Source organism: Theobroma umbraticum, unplaced genomic scaffold (assembly GCF_002168275.2).
Source record: "Theobroma umbraticum cultivar Fairchild unplaced genomic scaffold, ASM216827v3 scaffold_4.1, whole genome shotgun sequence".
Lineage (NCBI taxonomy): Eukaryota > Viridiplantae > Streptophyta > Magnoliopsida > Malvales > Malvaceae > Theobroma > Theobroma umbraticum.
The window spans coordinates 6,809,483-6,815,482 of NW_018397258.1; positions in this window are offsets into that span (position 1 = coordinate 6,809,483).

Here is a 6,000-nt window from a genome sequence, read left to right on the forward strand (position 1 = left end):
CCACTTTGATAAAAAAAAATTGCATCATTCTTTCCATGTTTACATCACGTGCATTGAAAATGTTAATTTAGCTAATAAATGAGAATCTTTGATAATGAGATTTTTCAAGAAAATTGTAGAGACAAACTTCTTAAAAATTCTTGAGGTAAGTAAATATTTGTCAAATATTTGTAAATTTCACCAAAGCATTAAGAGAATTTAGAAGAGTTTCCAACATAATAGATTTCATTTATTTAAAAATTGACCATTATTTTAAAAATAATAAGAACATAAAAAATAAAAAAAGCATAAAGTTTACAATCAAAACCCATTTTCATAAAATATTGAATGGATCCAATGACTAAGCCTTTTTAAGAAAATAAGAATGTTTTGTTAAATATTCTTGAGGTGAAAAATTTTTTCTTAAGTCTCACCATAATTTTGGAGTGATATAAGAGAAATCTCCAATTTTTAATAACAAATCAAAATAATAAATAGTTGGTGACTAAGGGAAATATAAGCAAAAGAAGATAAAATATTATTAATTAAGGCTAAGGTAAAATAATACATGATTAATTGATATTGATCTCAAAATGGGCATCACGGTGTACTAATAGCTTCCCTGAATGTACCTATACTCGTTAGGAGTGTGCATGGCTTGGTTCGGTCAATTTTGGTTCTGTTTGTGGTAAAACTGATAAAAAAATTTCAACATTATAACCGACCAAACTGCATACGATCTAAAGTCAATTTCGGTTGGTTTTTAGGAGTCTCGGTTAGGTCGGTTCGATCAATTTTTTAGGGTGAGTTGACTTCAATTTTGAGGGGTTAAAGAGGGAGTTAAGGAAAGGCAAAAAGCAGGAAAAGGGGGGAAATTAGGTCGAGGGGAAATAAGGGGTAAGGGTTGCTTTAGCCTTTAGGGGGGTTAATGAAGGGTAGTTTTATCTTTCTGCCCCCCTAAATAAAAAAGAAAAGAACCGCCAATTATTCGGTCGGTTCGGGGGGGAGGAGTTCCCCCCGACGACCGAGCCGATTGGCTGACGAGGTTGATCACAAAAACCAATGGTTGCGATCTGTTGCCCGGTTGCAACCGACCGCTGCACACTCCTAATACTCGTAAACCCTAAAACTATTTTGAATACGATGATCTAATTTTTTTTTAATAAACTTAAGTCAAGTTTAAGATCTTGTTAGAAAAGATAAATTCAAATAGGTGATCTATTTCACACAAACAAAAAAATATTGATGGCAACTTCTCTTTCGATGTCAAACGAACTGTGTTCCCAAACTTATGCATTGCGAGATCCAAAATATTAAATTCATTTCTAACAAAATTTTTAACTTTAATTTTTATCTACAAATTTCTCTATTTCCAACAAAAGATATTATTGACGAAAGGTATTCCTAAAAAATTTATGTTGAAAATCCATGTGTTTTACTAATGGATTATTTCTTTAAAAAAACTTAATTTTTTTATAGTGAGAATATATATTTTTGGTGTAAAATTCTATGAATTAAAATATAACCAAGCAACCTTATTTAGATAACTAAACCATATTCTAATCTATAAAACTTTCTAACTTTATAAGCTTTTTAATCCCAATACATTTTAACCTTACAATACTTTTCATATTGAAACCTTCTAACCTTATAAGCTTTCCAGTCCTAAAACCTATTAACTTTAATAGGATGCTTTTCAATCTTAAAACCTTCTAACCTTACAATCATGAAATCCTTATTGAAATTATATTCAATTCCTACAAAATATCTTCATTTCTCCTTAAATTAAAATTTAGCCAACAACCAAACTTGGTTAAAATATATTTATTTATTAACAAAAATCTTAAGATTTTAAATTTAACTTCATGTTATATAATTAGAATTTTTGTTGATAGCATATCTCAACATTTAACTCAAAAGTTTATCCAAATTAATTGCTCAGTCAATTTCATATCTTAACTTATTTCCATAACCTTAAGTGACTAATTTGGCTTTGTTGAAAATATATCTCAACATATTCTTCCAAATATGAGTTGTCCTCACTTGAGAACAATTTTAATACACCTTCTATTAAAAAATTTGAGAAAAAGAAGAAGAAGAATATTTGTATAGAAGGAATTGTATGACTTTGAGGGCATGAATTGTCACTTTCCTTAAGGAATTTTTTCAAACTCCAAGATACAACAAAATCATTAACACACTTATCAGAATTGTGAAATTGGTAGTGTAAGAATATTGTTTATATAATTAACCAACGTATACGTCTTTCAATGAAAAAACTTGTTTCTTTTTTTCTTTTTCTGAATTGCAAAAAGAACTTGTTTCCTTTTATAATAGGACTCTTCAAATATATGAAAATACTTATTTTTTTTCATAATATAACTCTTTAAATAGTTGTTTCGTATAATATAACTATTCAATAGTTATATTTAATAACCTTTCAAAAGTTATACTTTAATAAGGTAATTATTTATAATTCTTTAGTCACAACTTTTTATAATAAGTCTAACATTAACAAACTATTTAACAATCCCCCACTAGTTTCAAATGTTGGTTTTTTTTTGCCATAATATATTTATTTATTTTTGCCTTTCACACAAATGAATACTACGCATACAAAAAGGTATCCCTCGATTTGAATCATCAATTGGCAAATGCATCTCTTAACCCTAACGAAGTAGATGGTGCTCGTAGATTGAACCTCGACTTCTTGCGTTAAAATTGAAGATACATCACACATAATATTCATTTATATTTCTGTAAATGATCGTTCACTTTTAGCACCATAATGGCTATGTTCTTATCGTGTTCATAATAACATTTACAAGAGAATCCCCTAAATTCTTCTTGTTGAAACGGCACCACTCCTTATGTTTATGTAGGTGGAGTTTTCATTAAAGTCTCCATTGCTCTCGATATTTTTCTTTCCATAATATAATATTCAAACTCCATTAAGAGTATAAACTTAACCTCCATTCGTACTGGACTACATTATTTTCAAACAAGATTTTGAGAAATGGGTTCTAATAATGCATTACAAACATCTAACAAAAACTGATTTTTACACATTGAACTTTGTAATTAAAGGTAATTAACTAAAAGTTGGGTTCTAGCTATTGGTGTCTAATAGGGCTCTTAAACCCATTCCTTTTGTAGTATTACTTACCAAATCCCTTAGTAAATAAGAGGATTTGCCAAATTACTTGCAGATTTAATATATGTTATGGTAATCACCCATTAGAGATTAATTCTCTAATATAATTATGCCTTAAACTAATATGTCTAGATTTTCATTGTAGACTGCATTATATGCTCTAACCATTATAACAACACTATCATAGTATAAAGAAATGGATGGCATCGACTGTAGCCACAACTCTATATCTAATAACAAATTTTTCAATCATTCCACTTCTTTTTTTGCTACAACTAAAGTTATAAACTTAGACTCCATTGTTGAACGTGAGATGGAAGTTTGTTTCTTAAATGCCCAACTAATAACCCCACCTCTTAGTGTTAAAATTCAACTTTAAGTTGACTTATTATCATTTGCACTAGTAATCCAACTTGCATTAGAGTATCCTTCTAATACTCTTGGATAATCTGAATAATGTAAGCCAAAATTTTTAGTTCTTTTAAGAAATCCAAGAACTCTCCCAATGGCTTTCCAATGAATTTTATTTGACCTACTTGTATATCTTGATATTTTGCTGACTAAAAAAGCAATATCTAGCCTCGTGCAATGCATAGCATACATAATGCTTCCGATAGCGCTAGCATATTCAAGTTGTGCAATTACTTGGTCTTCATTCTCATGCATTTTCATACTTGAGTCATATAGAGTACTAAATTTTTTTATATTTAAATGTTTAAATTTATTGATTAATTGATCCATATAATCATTTTGATGAAACCTCATTCAAATCCTTCATTTAAATATAGAAGTTAAGTATTTCTTTGTTTCATTTATACCGATCATGTTATTGCTAAATATTAGCATATCATCAACATAAAGACATATTATTACTCCATAATCTTTGGTAAATTTTGAGTAAACAAACTTGTCAACCCCATTTTAAAACCAGAAAATAATATGGATGAGTCAAATTTTTCATGCCATTGTTTAGGAGCTTGCTTTAGCCCATGAAGTGATTTAACCAATTTACAAACTTTTTTCTCATTTTCAGGAAGTATAAAACCTTATGATTGTACCATATATACTTTTTCTTTTAAATCACCATTTAAAAAAAATTGTTTTAACATCCATTTGATGTATATGTAATTTATAGATCGAAGCTAATACTATAAGTGTTCTAATGGATATTATTCTAGTTACTAAAATATATGTATCAAAATAGTTTATGCCTTCCTTTCGTTTGAAACTTTTAGCAACTAATCTTGCTTTAAAGGTTTGTATAAAACCGTTAATATTATATTTTCTTCTAAACACTGATTTACATCTAATTAATTTAGAACCTGAAGACAAATCAACTAAGACTTATGCGTTATTAGACATTATTGAGTCCATTTCATCATTTACAACTTCTTTCCAAGATGCTACATCTCTTGAAGACATTGCTTCATTAAAAGCTTTGGAGTCTTCATCTATACTTAATAAAATTGGTGTTTTATTTAGTATATTAGTTCTATCTCCTTTATGTAAAAAAACAATTTAAATTTGGAGAAACATAATCAGAATCTAAATATTTTTCTTTTCTCAATCTTTGACTCCTTGGCTCAATTGATTCATTAATTTCTTTTCTTTTTTTCACCAATTATTGGAGCCAATTCAATTTTTTTTTCTTTTTCAAAATTAAAAGAATTATAAACAAATTTATTTTCAAAGAAATCAATATGTATAGATTCAACTGTAATATTAGAATTTAAATCAAGTAATCTATATGCTTTTGAATTTTGTGTATAATGAACAAAAATACTTTTGATAACTCTAGGTCCTAATTTTGTCTTATAAGGATCCGTGACTTTATAATAAGTTATACACCCCAACACTTTACAATAATTCAAATTTGATTTTCTACCATTATTCCATAATTCATATGATGTCATAAATAATTTCTTTAAAGGAACTCTATTACTTATATGACATGCTGTCAAAAGTGCTTTTTCCTAAAGATTAAAAAAAGTCTTTGCATTTAACAACATACTATTTATCATATCTATTAACGTTCTATTTTTTCTTTTGACTAATCCATTATGTTAGGGTGCATAAGGAGCTATTCTTCAATGAATTATTCCATTCTCTTTACAAAATAGAGAAAACAAGTTTGAAAAATATTCTCTTCTTCCATCACTTCGAAATATTTTTTTTATTTGCAATAATAGTTTTAAATTCTTTGAATTTGTCAAACTTCATCTTTTATTTTCATTAAACAAACATAAGTGAAACGAGAATAATCATCAATGAACATTATAAAGTACCTTTTTCCTCCCTTTATTATTAAACCATTCAGTCACAAATATCATAATGTACAAATTCTAATAATTCTAATTTTCTTTCAACTTTTGGAAAAGTTTTCTTAGTTATTTTTGCCTCAACACAAATTTCACAATTTTTAAAATTATCTTTTTAACATAAAATATAAACATGCTTGGACATAAATTTTAAAGATTGAAAATTCAAATGACCTAGTCTAAAATGCGATTAATCAGAAGAACGCTCAACAGTATGAGAAAAAAGAATTATTCATTTCATTGATACTGAGTTGGAACATTCCGTCACAAGAATATCCCTTTCTAACAAATACAACATTTTTTAATACAACAACCTTATCGGATTCTAGCACAATTTTAAAACCATTCTTACACAATAAATGTGCAGATATAAGATTTTTTCTAATTTCAGGAACATGAAATATATTAAATTAATTTTTTCCTTGAGGTAAATTTTAACTCAACCGTTCCTTTACCAAGCACCTTAGCAGGATTATGATTTTCCATTAAAATTTGTTCTGGTCTCTTAAGTTCTTCGCAACTCTTGAATTACTTTTTGTCATTGCAAAC